Source organism: Lactuca serriola, chromosome 3 (genome assembly GCF_051521515.1).
Source record: "Lactuca serriola cultivar US96UC23 chromosome 3, Lser_US96UC23_V15, whole genome shotgun sequence".
NCBI lineage: Eukaryota > Viridiplantae > Streptophyta > Magnoliopsida > Asterales > Asteraceae > Lactuca > Lactuca serriola.
Window position 1 is genome coordinate 152148229 of NC_136410.1, and position 20161 is coordinate 152168389.

Genomic DNA, 20161 nt, shown 5'->3' on the forward strand with positions numbered 1-20161 from the left:
GAAACTCCTGAGCGAGATGCAACGAAGGTACAATGCATCATGATAGCCACCATGAACTCCGAATTCCAAAAGTCCTACGAGGACATGTACCCGTACGAGATGCATCAAGACTTATTGGAGAGATACCACCAAAACGCGAGACAAGAGCGGTATGAGATTTTCACTAACATGATTTCCGCTAAGATGGGTCATGGAGAATCTCTTACCGTGCACCTACAAAAGATGCAAAGGTATGTGGACCGCCTACGCAAGTTAAATGTTGACTTTGGGGAAGACTTGGCGCTCGACATGGTGCTTCACTCTTTGCCTCCGATGTACAATCAATTTAGGATGACCTACCACATGAACAAAGAGGAGGTCACCCTAAGCAAACTCCAAGGTCTCTTGAGGGTCGCTGAGAGCAACTTCAAAGACAAGTATGTTGTACCAACTCCCAATCCACCTGCTGCTCCTGTCTTGGCTATTGGTCAAGGAAAGGGAAAGAAGAGGAAGGCTTCGTCTAAGAACTATCGCAAGGTTAAAGCCCGAGATGGTGCCTCTTCTAGTGGGACCAAAGTTGATCCCGCTAAGCCCTGCCCTAACCCGAAGGAGGCAGAGTGCCACCACTGCCACAAGATAGGACATTGGAAGAGAAGCTGCCCGGAATACCTGCAAGCCATCAAGGAAGGAAAGATCAAGCCATCTTTCGCAGGTATATATACAATTAAATCTAACGATTCTAATCATGCTATTTCTTGGGTTCTTGATACCGGTTGTGGTTACCACATTTGTTCTAATGTGCAGGGACTAAGAAGAAGTAGGGATGTGGAGCAAGGAAGAATCAATCTAATCATGAGGAACAGAAGATCGTCGCCTGTGACCAAGATTGGAGTGTATTCTTTAGTGCTTAGGAATAATTTATGTTTAGATTTGAATAATTGTTGCTATTCGCCAGAAATGGCTAGAAACATCATTTCATTTCATGGTTTATATAGACAAGGTTTTAGATTTTCTTTTAATAATGAGAATGGTTCTATTTTGGCTTATCTAAATGGTGTCTTTTACTTTGAAGCTATACCATGTAATGGAATTTATGAAACTGTTATGATTGTTGATAACTTAGGAAATGATGTTTTGAACATAGATTCTTCCACTAGTATGGATAAAGCATCCTTGTGGCATTGTCGTCTTGGACATGTCAACAAGAAACGCATAGCCCAACTCCAAAAGGATGGAGTGTTGGAGTCATTCGACCTTAGGGAAGATGACACATGCGAGTCTTGTTTACTTGGAAAGATGACTAAATCACCCTTCACAAGTACGCGTGAAAGGGGTGAGGGCCTACTGGACCTAATACATACCGATGTATGTGGACCACTTAGATCAACCACGAAGGATGGGAACCGCTTCTACGTGACTTTTACCGATGATTATAGTAGATATGGGTATATCTATTTAATCAAGCAAAAGTTAGAAACCTTTGAAAAGTTCAAAGAGTTCAAGAATGAAGTGGAAAATCAATTGGGCAGGAAAATCAAGATGCTTCGATCCGATCGAGGAGGAGAGTACCTAAGTCTTGAATTCCACGATTATCTCAAGGAGTGTGGAATAGTTTCGCAATTGACGCCTCCTAGGACACCGTAGTTGAATGGTGTGGCAGAAAGGCGTAATCGAACCTTATTGGATATGGTTCGCTCTATGATGAGTCGTGCTTCACTACCTATCTCTTTTTGGGGGTATGCCTTAGAGACTGCCGCCCATGTCCTTAACCGAGTCCCTACTAAGAAGGTTGTCAAAACACCTCACGAGATGTGGACATGGAAAGCTCCCTCGTTGGCACATATAAAGGTTTGGGGTTGCGAGGCTTTCATAAGACGAGATACTCACGACAAGCTCGAACCTCGAAGTGAGCGATGTATTTTCGTCGGCTACCCGCAGACATCCTTTGGATATCTCTTCTATAGACCGAAGGACAATGTTGTCTTTGTTGCGAGGAGAGGAGTTTTTCGAGAGCGAGAACTCATAGGCCAAGGAGACAGTGGGAGGCAAATCGAGCTTGAAGAGATTCAAGAGTCGATGGATGAAGGAACCTCTACCGCTGGCACTCAACCCGAGGAGGAAACTCCGGTTGAACTGATTGACGAGTCCTTACCTCTTAGACGTTCCAATAGAGTTAGAGTTCTACCCCAGTTTTATGGTTTCCATATTACTACTGAAGGGGACACGTATATTAGTGATGGTACACTAATAAATCTTGATGAACCTAATAGCTATAAGGAAGCCATGGCAGGCCCGGAGTCTGCGAAATGGAAAGAGGCAATGGATAGCAAGATCCAATCCATGTATGATAACCAAGTTTGGAATTTGGTTGATTATGTGCCCAGACGAAAGACCGTTGGGTGCAAATGGATCTTCAAGAAGAAGACTGACGTGAATGGAAACGTACACACGTATAAAGCGCAATCGGTTGCGAAGGGCTTTACTCAAACTCCCGGAGTTGACTATGATGAGACCTTCTCACCAGTTGCGAAGATAAAATCTATTAGAGTGATGCTAGCGATTGTCGCATTTCATGATTATGAGATTTGGCAAATGGGTGTCAAGACCGCTTTCCTTAACGGAAAGTTGACTGAGGATGTTTACATGGCTCAGCCAGAGGGGTTTGTGGATCCGAAGCATCCGAATAGAGTGTGTAAGCTTGAGAAGTCCATTTATGGACTTAAGCAAGCGTCTCGCAGATGGAATCTTCGCTTCGATGAGAAAGTCAAAGAGTTTGGATTTGTACGAAGCAAAGATGAGTCTTGTGTATATGTCAAAGCCAGTGGGAGTATAGTAAGCTTCCTCGTTCTATATGTCGATGACATATTACTCATAGGAAACGACATCCCGACTCTGCAGGAAGTTAAGTCCTGGCTCGGGAAGTGCTTCGCTATGAAGGACCTCGGAGAGGCTTCTTACATTTTGGGAATAAGGATAGTAAGAGAAAGAAGTAAGAGACTAATTGGACTTAGTCGAAACACTTACTTAGAGAAGGTACTAAAACGTTTTAGTATGGAAAACTCAAAGAAGGGAGAATTACCGATACAAAGTAATGCCAAGTTGAGTAAGACTCAAAGTCCGAGTACCGAAGCTAAGGTAGCAGAAATGAGCCGAGTTCCATACGCTTCCGCAGTTGGCTCAATCATGTACGCTATGACTTGTATCGCCCTGATGTAGCATTTGCTTTGAGCATGGTTAGCAGATATCAAGGGAATCCTGGCATAGCACATTGGATTGCGGTGAAGAATATCCTTAAGTACCTTCAGAGGACAAAGGAATGGTTCTTAGTCCTTGGAGGGAGTGATGACTTGAAGGTGTGAGGGTATAGTAACGCCAGCTTTCAAACCGACAGGGACAACTACCGTTCGCAGTCAGGCTAGGTCTTTACCCTGAATGGAGGAGCAGTGACATGGAAAAGTTCCAAGCAGGAAACCGTAGCTGATTCAACGTGCGAATCAGAGTACATTGCAGCGAGCGAAGCGTCGAAGGAGGCATTATGGCTGAAGAACTTCATCAGTGATCTTGGAGTTGTACCTGCCATAAAGGAGCCCATGGAGATTTTCTGTGATAACGAAGGAGCGGTTGCCTTGACCAAGGAACCGAGGGATCATGGTAGATCACGACATATCGACAGAAAATATCACTTCATTAGACATCGTGTAGAAGAAGGACAACTCGTAGTGAAGAGGATATCATCAGAAGATAACCTAGCAGATCCGCTTACGAAGGGACTGAGTAGGGTTAAGCACTTGCAGCATGCTAGGAGTATTGGGCTGAAGGGTGATATTAGCATAGATTAGATAGTATTAGAAACGTGTAATAGATAAATGTAATTAACATTTGATGATTAAATAAAGGAGTTTTATTTATGAGTAATGTTACTATCTTATGTTAATTGTTTAGCTATTGTTTCACTTTGCATGTTTTGACTTCCAGAATAATTGAGTTTATTAGGAATAATCGAATTGTTCAAATTGTCCACAACCGTTCATATGTTGGAAGTAGATATGAAAGAAGATTGTCATGAATCGGTGTGTAGATTGTCTAAATGGTATTAGACATAGCAAAGGGTTGCTGCGACGTTCATGAGTGCTTATGAACTGGTTTTGAGCATTGGAACAAACCCGCGCTTGCTGGAATCACCTTATGGAATATGATATAAAAGGGTGATCGCAAAATGATAATATCATATAGTCTTAAAACCTAGATATATGGTTTATTATTTGCTAATTGATTGTACATTGATAATGCGAAAACGCATTGGTAACTCAATGTTATAAAACGCATTGTTGTGTATAGTTGATTATTGAATAAGTAAATGCATATAAGTCGAAGTTTATCTGTAACTTTTATCTAAGAAGGTAAAAGCGATATCTCGGCCGCTCGATGATTTGATTTGACTTATGTGTCGGGCCCTGTCAGAACTGAATTGATGTGTTCGATTAAGTTCTATGTCGAATAAATCAGAGATCGAGAAACCTAAATGCTTGACTAACCATTCCATAGGATTGTCAGCATGATATCTAACAGAGGACTGTACGATCCCTTATCTGAAGGACAAGATTGATTAGATCAGAGTTTGACAGCGTATTTGAGAGCTACGATTGCAAACCGAATTGTACTTGTGCATATAGTTACTAGACTTATCCAAGTGGGAGACTGTTGGAATAGTGTCTAAGGCTGCAACTATATTAGGCAAGTAATTGACCCGGTTGTGCATGGTTTATTAAGAGATAGTAAATATTATTAGTATATTATGAGAATAATATAAAGAATAATATATTTTTATTTGATTAATATAAGTCATAGAATTAATTGGAATTAATTTGGTGGCTTAAAGAGATTAATTAAATAAGAGGGTATAAACTGTCAATTGTTTGATAGTTAAACTTTAGACTGTAAATCCATATAGATATGCATTGGACGGATTCTAGAAGCTAAGGATAGCTTCAAATCGTCCAAGGGGTTATCTAAGGAATGGATTTGGATAGCCTTAAGAGAAGATTATCCAATTAGGGTTTAGGTTGTAACCCTTAAGGAGTCTACAAGTTTAAATAGACCCTATGGCATAAGGAAATCGGCACTTCATCTAAAGTAAGAGAACCCTGGCCGATTTCCTTCCCTCTCCTCTCTCCCAAATCATCCTCCTTGCTATTTGGTGTTTGTAAGCCATTAGAGGAGTGACAATTGTGACTCTAGAAGTTCCAAAACAACAAGATCAACAAGGAATGCAAAGGTATGATTCTAGATCTGTTTTAACATTATTCTTATTCCTAAATAGTCATTAGAAGTCTTGGATTCAAAGCATGTTTAATTAGAAAGCCTAGATCCAAGCATTAGGGTTTTGCATGCGCACATAGGAAAGTTCTTATGGCTAAAACCCATCAATTCCGAAATCTCCCTCAGATATCAGAAGCTTCTTAGGTTTGGCAGGGTGCTATCGGAGATTCATTCAGGATTTATCCAAGATTGCAGTACCCCTCACTCGCCTGAAGAGGAAGGGGGTGGATTTCCGATGGGGCCCTGAGCAACAGAAAACATTTGAGACCCTTTGGCAGAGGCTATGTGAGGCCCCGGTTTTGACCCTTCCTGAGGGAATTGGCGATTTTGTGGTTTTCTGTTATGCATCCATCACTGGTTTGGGGGTGGTCCTCATGTAGAGAGGACGGGTGATAGCTTATGCTTCGCGAAAGCTGAAGTCGCACGAGACGAGATATCCCACGCATGATCTGGATTTAGGGTTGTGGTTTTTACCCTAAAGATTTGGAGGCATTATCTTTATGGGGTACGATGTACTACCTACACGGATCACAAGAATTTGAGACATATTATGGATCAGTCGAACTTGAACATGAGACAGTGCAGGTGGTTGGACGTAGTCAAGGATTACGACTGCTGGATCCTTTACCATCCGGGTAAAGCAAATGTGGTGGCAAATGCTTTGAGCCGTAAGTCGGCTGGGTCTTCAGATGGGGTATCGTGTATGAGGATATTAGTGGATTCTATGCTTTTGAGATTGATTAGGGAGGATCATGCTAAGGGTGTTCGGGAAGAGAACTGGAAGATAGAGAGGATTGGGGGTGAGATCGCCAGATTTATTATGGATAGTCGTGGATTGTTGACCCGTTGTGGTCGGTTATGGGTTCGTATGTCTGGTGGGGTCAGACAGATTGTGTTGGAGGAGGGTCATAATGTTGGATTAGTGTCTAAGTCCATAACTATTTTGGTATGTACTTGACCCGATGGTGCATGGTCCTTTTGGGTTGCCTTCACCAAAGCAACTTGATAGGATGAATTATGGAGAGAAATGATTGATTATGATTTATTAATATATTATGAGAATAATATATTAAATGAGAAATCATATTGTTTAATTAATATTAGTCAAGAATTAATTAGTAATTAGTTTTGTGGCTAAAAGAGATTAATTAAACTTAAGGGACTGGAATTCTAATTATAAGATAATTGCAATTGGGCTATGGATTACCTTATAATATAAGGTTGGACGAATTCTATGGGGAAACCCATTAGAAATCGTCCAAGGCTTATTAAAGAAGGGTCCATGGGCTGCTTAGGGCTTAAGCAGTCAGTTTAGGGTTTCCTAGTTCAAAACCCTAATAGCCTACATGTATATAAAGGACCCTTAAGCCCCAAAAACGTTGTGGACATGTTCTTTAGGGTTTTCACACGTTTTGGGCAGCCTCCTTCTCTTATCCTCTTCATCCTCTTGCTCTAGGTGTTTGTGAACCATTAGAGGAGTGACATTTGTGACTCTAAGCTTTCTAAAGTCATTACAAGGAGGATTTGAGATTGTTATTGCTACATAACAATCAAGGTAATATCTTAAACCCTATTTTATGTTAATATGATTAATTGCATGCTAGATCTAGGGTTTATAGCTTTGGATATTCAATTGCATCGTCATTAGATAAACTAGATCCAAAAGCTATTAGGGTTTGCATGTACACCATAGGAATGATGTATAGTCTAAAACCCATCAGTGGTATCAGAGCCTAGGTCGTTTTTCTATTGAATAGATGAAAAAAGATCAGAAAAAATGAAAAAATTATGTTGTATGCGCTGCCAACTCGGCGAGTCCATTTAGGGACTCGGGGAGTAGCCCCGACTCGGCGAGTACATCCGTTGGACTCAGCGAGTAGGCTGAACTCGGCGAGTCCAGAGTGCTGTTGACGAGTTTTTCGATTTTTTGAGCAGATTTTGTTAAAGATAATTACCAAAACTCGTTTTTATTGCCTAAAATCGATTTTTTATGCTTGGAATGATTATTCTTATCAAAATTAATGGATTTGGTTAAATATGGATAATATAGGATTATTATTAGATAAATATTTGACCTATTTAGTTTGAAAAGTTTCAATTTGCACCCTTAGGTTTTATAATTTAAATTTGAACTTAAAAGTTTTGTTTTTGAAATTTAAATAGTTAAACCCCTAATGTTTTGAAAACGTTTCAAAACTTGCCCTCAAGTTTTGGAATTAAATTTTTGATTAAAAGTTTAATTTTGATGTATATTTAAATTCTAAACCCTAATGTTTTGAAATGTTTCAAAAACTTGCCCTCAATTTTTGGAATTTAAAAGTTGATTAAAAGTTTAATTTAGGAATGTTAAATTCTAAAACCCTAGTATTGTTTTGAAAAGTTCAAATCACACCCTTATGGTTTTATTAATTAATTAAGGTGTATAATTAAAAGAGGTTTAATAAATCCATATAGTTTTTGGTTTACATTTAATTAAATTAAAGGAATAATTTTTAATTAGACCAACTAGTATTTTAAAAGTGTAAAGTACACCCTATACTATATATAACATTAAAAGTCTAATATTATATAAGTATGAGTAAAAGTCAGTCTTACCGTTAGTAGGCCTCATTCACGAAGCTGGTCTATAAGGGGTGTTTAAGGAAATTGCCTATAAAATGGCGATTGAATGGGTATCCACTCTTACCCACCGCACTCTTGACTAGTGGAGGGTCATTAGCCGAACGAGTAGGATAGGACAGAAACCTTCCATTATAAGTATAATGAAGTACAAAAGTAACTAAATGCTTTTACTAAATTCCCAATCTTAGTTACTTTAGGAAAAAGTGAATTGATGCAATTCCATGAAATTACACTTTGTACCCTTGCGAAGACGTTAGTGGAGCGTGTGTGGTTAACCGGAACACTAAATGGTTCTAAGCAAAGGTAGCAAAGGGTGACTCAATGTTTTTGATAGTTCGGTGGAGCGTGTGTGGTTAACCGGCACATCGTATAGGTGACTGTAACATGTGGGGGCACCATGTAAGTTTGCATGGTTATTCACACCCGCTTTGTGATCCTCAGTATCCCAGTCACAAACTAAAGGGGCATATCGAGATTTAAACATACCATTGAAAAGTTCAATGAATCTCAAAGGATCTAGGAATTTTCATAGATTTAAAACTTACATTTCCTTTTCATTTTTCATGGTGGAAATTAGTGAATCGTCATTCACTTACCTTCAAATATTCTGCAACTAGATTACGGCATCCCTTTTCTAGGTTTTAGTGTATTGTGTTGGGTCCTAGCCTTAATATCTCATTTGGGTGATTTATTAAGGACTCAATCAATCAACTAACTTGAATTTGCTTTCTCCCGTTTTGTAGATGTCAAAGTATGACAACTATGGTATTCCCAAATCCCGTGGAACAAGCTTTCCTCATGAAGATGATATTCCATGATTCGATCGAGGAACAAGAGTGTAACAACTCAAATTTTTCAAACAAATTTTTTCATTTTTAAAACATAATTAATTCCATTTAAAACAAGGCATAAGTAGTTAAGTATTCTGTCAAATACATTTATTCAAAATCCCAAGATCATGAAGACAATCTTCAGTGTGTATCGATCATGCCGGCGCCTTCCCACGGTCCTCGCTAGTACCTGAAATACATGCACAACAACTGTAAGCATAAATGCTTAGTGAGTTCCCCAATATACAACTTACGCACGTACGCCTTTCCAGGCCCGACCTTCCGGTCCATGTGTCTCAGGGGACTTCCGTCCCTGCTGGGTAAACCTTCCGGCCTTACCCACGCCGACCTTCCGGTCCATCACACATCATATCGCCTTCCGGCCCATAATATAATCGCCTTCCGGCCCATAACATACATAGCACACATAACAATTAACTTACCACATATAGCATACATATCACATTTCATATCCGACCTTCCGGTCACACAGTCAAACCCTTCCGGGTACAGTATAGTGAGAAGACTCACCTCGTAAAAGCTGAACGCTAGCAAATCCCGAAATGACTCGTGCACAACCGACGAGCTACAACCTCCCTATAGCATTTCATATCTCATTAATACTTATATCTTCTAAGTGTGACTATCCCTAAGAAGTCAGACTTAGGTCAACTCCGGTCAACGGTCAACTGTCAACTCGACCGGACTCGGCGAGTACCAGGACGACTCGGCGAGTCTGGACGTCTTCCAACTTTCTGAGATTCCTTATCTACTCGTCGAGTACCCTCCTCGACCCGACGAGTTACTCCTGGAAGAATCGCGGGGCCACCCCGACTCCACTCGCCGAGTCTAAAGAACAACTCGGCGAGTCCCAGTAAATCTTCAAGCTACTCGTCGAGTCTGAAGAACAACTCGGCGAGTCCATGCCATGCAGACGAGTAACTGCTTCCTGAGATAGGTCTCGTCCCGAATTTCACATGCATGGGACCTGCTGGACCTCTAAAGGTCCTACTACAAGATTATAGTCATGGGTAACAGGGCACTACTTCATCTAATCACAAAATGGGTTCTATAAACCCTAATTTCATAAATACATCAATATAGCAGAGCACACACAAATTCTTACCTGGATGATGTATTCTCTGTATTCCCAATCCTCAGAATGTGACCCCTTGCTGCCCCTTTAGCCAATCCTTTCTCTTCCTTGCACAACCACTCTTCTATAACCCACAATGGCCTAAGATCCTTGCTCCAGCTGCACCCAATCGATCTAGGGTTCTTCTCAGAAGGCTAAAACGAACCATGACGGCCAATGAGTCCCTTTTATACGTCCCAAACCTGAACGGTTAGGGTTTCCGCTAAACAGCGTCGACTCGCCGAGTCCATACCTGGACTCGTCGAGTCCAGTCGCGATCCCGCGACCAAGTCTGCGATCCTACTCGGCGAGTCTAGGCCCCAACTCGCCGAGTCCCCTCTTAAATCACCCAAAAACATAATTTAAACAATACCTGAGATTTCGGGCTGTTACAACTCTCCCCCACTTGGATTAGACTTCGCCCTCGAAGTCTCACTCCGCAAATAGTTCCGGATGCTGCTCCCGCATCTCGCGTTCCGGTTCCCAAGTCATTTCTGATCCCTTACGGTGTTGCCATTGAACCAACACCAAGGGTACCTCCTTGTTCCTCAGAACCTTGATCTTCCGATCCCTGATCGCCACTGGTCTCTCCGCGTAATTCAGGCTCGCATCCACCTGAATATCCTCCAATGGAACCACTGCCGACTCATCGGCTATGCACTTCCTCAGCTGCGACACATGAAAAGTGTCATGGATCTGACCCAACTCTGCTGGCAATTCCAACCGATAGGCTACCCGGCCTATCCTTGCAATCACACGAAATGGCCCAATATACCGGGGTCCCAACTTGCCTCTCTTCCTGAACCGAATCACTCCTTTCCAAGGAGAGACCTTCAGGAGAACGAAGTCGCCGACCTGAAACTCAAGCTCGGATCGGCGCCTGTCTGCATAACTCTTTTGCCGGCTCTGGGCGGTCAACAACCTTTGTCTCACTTGCTGGATCTGCTCTGTCGTCTGTAGCACGATCTCCGTGCTGCCCATCACTCTTTGTCCCACCTCTCCCCAACAAATGGGAGTCCGACACCTCCTACCATACAACAGCTCGAAAGGTGGCATACCAATGCTCGAATGGTGGCTGTTGTTGTAGGAAAACTCTGCCAATGGCAAATACGCATCCCAACTACCCCCGAAGTCTAACACACACGCCCGGAGCATGTCCTCTAGCGTCTGAATTGTCCGCTCGCTCTGACCGTCTGTCTGGGGATGGTATGCGGTACTAAAATGCAATTTAGTACCCAGCTCCTCATGGAATTTCTTCCAGAACCTGGAAGTGAAGCGCACATCGCGGTCTGACACAATCGAAATCGGCACCCCGTGTCGAGATACCACCTCCCTCACGTATATCTCCGCTAACTTTTCCGCTGAAGAACTCTCACTGATGGCAAGGAAATGTGCACTCTTCGTCAACCTATCCACAATCACCCAAATTGCGTCAACTCCCCTAGCAGTCCTTGGCAATTTGGTGATAAAATCCATAGTGATCTGTTCCCACTTCCACTCGGGGATCTCCAATGGCTGCAACTTGCCATGCGGTCTCTGGTGTTCGGCCTTAACCCTACGGCAGGTCAAGCACCTCTCAACGAACCATGCTACGTCCCTCTTCATACAGGGCCACCAATATTCCTTCCTTAAATCCAAATACATCTTTGTAGCACCGGGATGGATCGAGAATTTCGATTTATGAGCCTCTTCCATCAACGTAATACGCGTACCGCCCACGAACGGCACCCAAATCCGACCCTGAAACGTCATAAGGCCTCGACTATCCTTGGCAAACTCTGAGATTAACCCTACAACCCGCTCTTTCTTCCGCATTTCTGGTCGCACAGCCTCTGCCTGGGCTCCACGAATAGCGTCCAACACTGGAGTCATCACAGTCAGTCTCAAGCATACATCTCGCAATGGAGTGCTCTCCGCCCTGCGGCTCAATGCATCGGCTACCACATTAGCCTTGCCTGAGTGGTACAGGATCTCACAATCATAATCCTTGACCACATCCAACCACCTCCTCTGATGCATATTTAGGTTGGGCTGATCCATCAAATACTTCAAACTCTTATGGTCCGTGTAAATCGTACATCGAACTCCATACAAGTAGTGACGCCAAATCTTGAGAGCGAACACTACTGCCCCCAACTCTAAATCATGCGTGGGATATCTCGCCTCATGAGGCTTCAGCTGCCTCGACGCATAAGCTATCACATGACCCCTCTGCATCAACACTGCACCAAATCCCGAAATCGATGCGTCGCAATATACCACGAAATCTTCCATCCCTTCTGGGAGAGCTAATACCGGGGCTTCGCACAATCTCTGGCGAAGTGTCTCAAAGGAGGTCTGCTGCTCGGACCCCCATGAGAATGCCACACCCTTCCGGGTCAATCTGGTGAGTGGCACTGCGATCTTGGAGAAATCCTTGATAAATCTCCGATAATACCCTGCCAACCCAAGGAAACTTCTGATCTCAGAGGGTGACTTCGGCACCTCCCAACTCATCACCGCCTCAACCTTGATTGGATCGACCAATATCCCTTTCTGATTAACCACATGTCCTAGAAACTGGACCTCCCGCAACCAGAAGTCACATTTGGAGAACTTTGCATAAAGCTTCTCCGTCCTCAATACCTCCAGGACCTCCCTCAAATGCTCCTCATGCTGCTCTCTAGATTTCGAATACACCAGAATGTCGTCGATAAATACGATCACTGACCGATCCAACATCGGCCTGCAAACCCTGTTCATGAGATCCATGAACACAGCCGGGGCATTGGTGAGTCCAAAAGGCATCACCACAAACTCATAATGCCCATATCGCGTCCTAAACGCTGTCTTCTGGACGTCTTCATCCCGTACTCTCACCTGATGGTATCCTGACCTCAGATCGATCTTGGAAAACCAAGATGCTCCCTGCAACTGATCGAATAAATCATCGATCCTCGGCAACGGGTAACGATTCTTGACCGTTAACTTGTTCAACTCCCGGTAATCAATGCACATCCGGTGTGAACCATCCTTCTTTTTGACGAACAGGATAGGTGCTCCCCATGGCGAGCTGCTCGGCCGAATGAATCCCTTCCCCAGCAACTCCTGGAGTTGCGAGGACAACTCTTGCATCTCTGGAGGTGCAAGACGATAGGGCACTTTGGCAATAGGCGCGGCCCCCGGAACCAGATCGATACTAAACTCTACTTGCCTCACAGGAGGTACTCCCGGCAACTCCTCGGGAAAAACATCTGAAAACTCGCACACCACAGGAACTTCCTCAACTGTTTTCGGTCTCTCGGCGATCTCCCGCGTATCCAACACATACGCCACAAAACCCTTACAGCCCTGCTGTAGACACTGCCTCGCCCTAGCGGCCGAACAAAAAGCTGATCCCGAACGGGTACCCTCACCGTACACCGAAAGAACTCCCCCCTTAGGGTCTCGTATAGTCACCAACTGACGCTCACAGTCGATGACCGCGCCGAATCGGCTCAGCCAGTCCATGCCCACGATGACACAGACATCCCCCATCACGATAGGAATCAAATCAATTGGGAATCCAACCCCGAAAATCTCTAGTACGCATCCCCGAAGAACCTCCGTAGCACAAATCACCTTCTCATCAGCTATAGAAACTCTCAAAGGTCGACTCAACGACTCACGACTAACGCCGATATGCTGACTAAAGGCTAAGGACACAAAGGACCTACTCGCACCCGAGTCAAATAACACTAAGGCAGGCACAGAGTTCACAAGGAAAGTACCTACACGCATAATAACATAAGCATAACATATCGACATTAAAATAATTACATGAATTACAACATACCTGCCACAACATCGGGCGCAGCGCGGACCTCTTCCGCAGTCAGCTGAAAAGCTCTTCCCCGAGCCCTCGGGGCCTCGGCCTTCACCGGTCGAGTCGCAGTAACTCCGGCAGCAGGTGCAGATCCCTGAAGAAGCTGAGGGCACTCGGCCTTCCTATGGCCAGTCTGGTTGCAATGAAAGCAAACCCTAAATCCCTTGGGGCACTCCCTAGCAATGTGCCCCTCCTTGCCACACTTGTAGCAAGCACCTGATCGACATACTCCATCATGACTCTTGCCGCACTTCCCGCAAGTGCGACTCTTCGAACCTCCCGTCCTCGAATCAGCGGACTTGGTCCGCTTGGCTGCCGGCTGGAACTGAGCCGGTCGCCGGTCCACCCGCTGAATCTCAGCCTCCTCCCGAGCCTGGGTCTCCAACTCGATCTCACGCTTCCTGGCATTCGCCTGAAGCTCAGCAAAAGTATGGTAAGTGGAGTTTGACACAAACTCCCGGATCTCCCTCCTCAGAACACCCAAGTACCGGCTCATCCGAGCCTGCTCTGTGGCCACCAGCTCGGGGCAAAACATCGCCCTCTCATGGAACTTCCGCGTGATCGCCGCCACCGAATCAGTACCCTGCTTGAGGGTTAAGAACTCCTGAACCAATCGTTCCCGCTCCACCGGGGGAACGTACTCATCCCTGAACATGGTAGTGAACCCCTCCCATGTCACTGCTGCAGTCTCTGCCAAAGTGAAGTTCACCGTCACGAACTTCCACCAGTCCTTTGCTCCCAGACGGAGCTGGTTCAAAGCGAACCGTACCCTCAGGTGCTCCGGGCATGAACAAGTGTAGAAGCACCCCTCTATATCTGCGATCCACCTCATCGCAGCAATCGGATCCTGCGTCCCATCGAACTCTGGTGGCTTCGTGTTGCTGAACTCTCGGAACAGCAATGAATCACCCCCCTGTGGCCTAGCAGTGGCCACAGCTGCGGTAGCTGCAGCGGTTGCAGCCTCAGTCAATGCGGCGTACCGCTCGTCGAACGTCTCCATCAGGGTGGTCTTGATAGACCCAAACATCTCCGAGATCTCAGCCCGGATCGCCGTCGCCACCTCCTCGTGGATCATCTGACGAATATCCTCGTCACTCACACCGCTCGTACTTGCCCCGTGACGCGGTCTAACCATGATATCTCTGAAATACAACATAAAACTATCAGAGATTCTACCGAGTATAATCGTACTCGACACGCAACCCTACTCAGACCCAGATATCCAGGGATTCTTACTTGGGCCTCCCACTGACCCGGTGTCCTCGGTAGTACGGGCCCAATACTACCGACCACACCGCATCAATGTTCATCCCAAGTCCTCCTCCCCAAACTCCGGATAGTGAGTACTCTACTTCTGATACGCTCTATCTACCCGCATACTAGCAAAGCATCTCATATAGGCAACTTCCCTAGACTACGGCATCACAAATCAGGCCACTCTAGTCCTATCATGAATACCTAGTCTTCTAGCATGCATAACAATTCATATCATATAATATTGTAAGGTATTTTGGGGATCTTTACCGTTCGGGCGCTGACTGATCGTACACACTGCTTCTTTCTTGCTTACCACAAAACCATTTACAAAAGTTTATGCCTTTATTTGAAAAGCTTCCTCAAATCCTCGGTTTGAGTTCAGATACCCCCCTAAGGTGCACCCGAATCCCTCAAACCAAGGCTCTGATACCAATTGTAACAACTCAAATTTTTCAAACAAATTTTTTCATTTTTAAAACATAATTAATTCCATTTAAAACAAGGCATAAGTAGTTAAGTATTCTGTCAAATACATTTATTCAAAATCCCAAGATCATGAAGACAATCTTCAGTGTGTATCGATCATGCCGGCGCCTTCCCACGGTCCTCGCTAGTACCTGAAATACATGCACAACAACTGTAAGCATAAATGCTTAGTGAGTTCCCCAATATACAACTTACGCACGTACCCCTTTCCAGGCCCGACCTTCCGGTCCATGTGTCTCAAGGGACTTCCGTCCCTGCTGGGTAAACCTTCCGGCCTTACCCACGCCGACCTTCCGGTCCATCACACATCATATCGCCTTCCGGCCCATAATATAATCGCCTTCCGGCCCATAACATACATAGCACACATAACAATTAACTTACCACATATAGCATACATATCACATTTCATATCCGACCTTCCGGTCACACAGTCAAACCCTTCCGGGTACAGTATAGTGAGAAGACTCACCTCGTAAAAGCTGAACGCTAGCAAATCCCGAAATGACTCGTGCACAACCGACGAGCTACAACCTCCCTATAGCATTTCATATCTCATTAATACTTATATCTTCTAAGTGTGACTATCCCTAAGAAGTCAGACTTAGGTCAACTCCGGTCAACGGTCAACTGTCAACTCGACCGGACTCGGCGAGTACCAGGACGACTCGGCGAGTCTGGACGTCTTCCAACTTTCTGAGATTCCTTATCTACTCGTCGAGTACCCTCCTCGACCCGACGAGTTACTCCTGGAAGAATCGCGGGGCCACCCCGACTCCACTCGCCGAGTCTAAAGAACAACTCGGCGAGTCCCAGTAAATCTTCAAGCTACTCGCCGAGTCTGAAGAACAACTCGGCGAGTCCATGCCATGCAGACGAGTAACTGCTTCCTGAGATAGGTCTCGTCCCGAATTTCACATGCATGGGACCTGCTGGACCTCTAAAGGTCCTACTACAAGATTATAGTCATGGGTAACAGGGCACTACTTCATCTAATCACAAAATGGGTTCTATAAACCCTAATTTCATAAATACATCAATATAGCAGAGCACACACGAATTCTTACCTGGATGATGTATTCTCTGTATTCCCAATCCTCAGAATGTGACCCCTTGCTGCCCCTTTAGCCAATCCTTTCTCTTCCTTGCACAACCACTCTTCTATAACCCACAATGGCCTAAGATCCTTGCTCCAGCTGCACCCAATCGATCTAGGGTTCTTCTCAGAAGGCTAAAACGAACCATGACGGCCAATGAGTCCCTTTTATACGTCCCAAACCTGAACGGTTAGGGTTTCCGCTAAACAGCGTCGACTCGCCGAGTCCATACCTGGACTCGTCGAGTCCAGTCGCGATCCCGCGACCAAGTCTGCGATCCTACTCGGCGAGTCTAGGCCCCAACTCGCCGAGTCCCCTCTTAAATCACCCAAAAACATAATTTAAACAATACCTGAGATTTCGGGCTGTTACAAAGAGATCATGCTTCACTACCTCCACCTCCTCCAAGTATTCTCCCTAACCCACAAGTTCGAAGGCTTGAAAAGTTCAAGCTCACTCAAGCCCTTTTGGCAAGTAAACATGAGGAAGGAAAGTCGGTGTGTGCACACGTCCTGGAGATGAAGTCACGCATTGATAGGTTAAGAATGTTGGGATCCATTGTCTACGAGGAGCTGGCTGTTGACTGGGTTCTTCAATCACTTCCTCACTCGTATAGTGAGTTCGTAAGAGAGTACTATATGATGAACCACGACATGACCCTTATAGATCTCACCTACATGCTTATTATTGCTGAATCAGCAATGATTTGGCGCACTGGAAAAGCAAAGTTGATTGGTGAATCTGCCTTCCAGACCTCTATGGATATAGGCAATGGCAACGAAAGGCATGCCATGATTGAAAAGTTTGATCATAACAGACAGGCAATGTCTAAAGTAGTTCCATGTGCTGTTCCAAAAGAGTCAATTTGCCTTTATTGCCAAGAGAAGGGGCATTGGAGACGAAGCTGCCCTATTTACCTAAGAGATCTAAGAGATGGGAGAGTCAAAATGTATGGCTCTGCTTTAGGTAAAATCCATTGACTAACTCTTTTAAGCTCCTATTCTAGATTCTTAATACATAATGTGATAAGATTACAATTGATGTTTTGTAGGATCGAAGAAAAGAGAGGAAGCTTAAGGGAAGAAGTGAACAGAATCTAACCATGAAGACATGGATTTCGATCGCATTACTTAAAGATTAGATTCTTGAGCTACTACTTAGAGTTAGAATAAGATTGCTAAGAAATATGTATTAGCATAGTTTTTCAATGAATTGCATTGTAAGGACAAATTTTTCTGCAATAAAATAAATTTTGATTTTATATTATTTATTTATCCTTGCAATGGCGTGTATGAAAAAGTGATGTTTGAATGTTTCTATTATTATCAATAATGGATTTAATTCTTACTTATGTTGTTTGTGGAAATGTCGAGAATTTACCAAATAGGGAGAGTTTCTCATCACCCAAATTTCAATTGGACAGAAACTTGGAATCATGCAACTTGGTTGCACGATGAATGAGAAATTTCATATTTGGAAATTATACTAATTCGTTGACAAAGTGTCAAGTGAAGGACTAGGAGATAAAGTACACAAAATTGTTTGTTGATCAAGTCCACCACAAGAGTAACAAAGATATTCGTCATGATTTACTAAAATTTTAGTAAATATGATTATACTTATAAGATTAAGTGTAATTCTGAATTGATTGAAAGAGTTTAAATCAATAGCAGAACGAATAAGAAGAATCAAGTAGGCAGAAAGATAAAAGGTTCTCTATTCTAAGAAGAAGGGAGAGTACCTTTTATTATGTTCTATGATAAGTCTTAATGATTAAGAACCATATCTCAATTGATCCTCTAAGTGAGTCTTAGTACAATTGTATGTCTGAGAAGAGGAATCAAGAATTGAAAAAATGGTTAAATCAAGAAGTCAATCATACTTCGTTCCAAAAACCAGTCTTAGAGTTAAGATTGTGACATTGAGTGACAAATCTTAAGAAGGTTTATAACATTCATTAAATGTGGAAAGTTGTGATGTCTTGGATTAGACAAAGACCAACTAGGACCAAATTTTATGAAGTGTTTTGTCTTGATAAAAGCTACACTAACTCTTGAATATTTTTTTGTCGAGAAATGTTTATTGATAAGAGAATCTTATATATCAAGGAGTCAGTGGGAGTCTTAATGGTCTTGAAAGGTTTCAAGAACAAATCAAGAATAAACCTTATCGATCATCACTAGCACACGACTTGAGGTTTATAACCTATCGTGTTGACATTATTTTGTTTCTGTGTCATTCCAATTAAGTTAATTATGCATGTGAGTTCTATGAGTTCTCTTTTGAAAGCATAAAAGGCAAGGACCTTGATCAATGAAAAGTACATTGATAGGAAAGGGTAAGCTGCTTAACTGCTTGGAATACATGGTGGGCACTCGTGTTACCATATGGCAAGAAATCAAGATTAAGAGTTCGGTCCATACAAGTTTGGATTTGTCGCAAACCTTGGTTTTGAAAAATTCACATGGATAGGAACACATACACCATTAAAATCTAAGTGTCATAAGATTTCCTCCTTCATGAAAATGACTGTGAGGAAATGCTTTCACTAAGAGAGATTTGAAGAAGATAATGATTGTGAAAATTGGATTCTCGAATTTGATTATGGTTACGGTATCCCTTTCCATGATTCGAATTGTGAGATTTAGCAATTAGTCTGAATTGTTTAGACACACATATGAGCTATCTAAGGCAAAAGTGTATAAGCTTAGATAAAGGATTATCAAAGCATTAGGTATTATAAAATGAACATAAGAAATTCAATTGGTATTGTTTTTCTGGAAGTTAAGCTGGTTTCTGAATACATGTCAAAGCTAGTGGGAGCATAAGAGTTATGCTTATATGATAATAATCATCATGATAGTGGGAGCATAAAATTTGTGCTTGTATGATTATTATGGCAAGTATTGCAAGTTAGCAATATTAATTATAGAAAACAAGAGTTATACTTTGCAAAGTCGCAAGGGTTGAAAAGTTGTTTTGCTATAATTAAGGGAGAGAATATTATGCTTCATTTCAAATCTAAAGGCTTAGGTTGTGGAATGTTAATAAATTTAGTCAAGAATACATAGTGAGTTCTCAAATTTCGATTATGAACATGGCATCCCTCTTCATAGTTCGAATTTTGAGAATGTGACAAATAAAATATTATGGCAAAAGAGTGATAAAGTATCAAATCTTTATGTAAGACATTATGCATTGTGTCCCACCCGCCACGGGTATAGGATCGATTGCAAATGCTTTAATATTTGACCATTCTAAAATTTTACAAATGTCTAGCGCATTTAGAGGGAAAAAGGACAAGAATCGGTTTTGACTAAGATAATTAAACAACTATCAAAGAACGATCCAAAGTTCGATGAGGATTGGTCGCTTGTGAATAGTTAGAAGTTTGGTATTGGATGGACCATATCGACATTATTATGAATAGATAAGATTCTATTAAGAATGAGTTGCCATATGGAAAATATGGAAATGTTTCCATATTGGGAGTTGGATATTGAGAATCTATATCTAGATTAGAAACTTTTATGCAAGACAGGATGCTCAAAGGAATGTACTTTGAGTGAGAGACATCATATCTATAGAATTG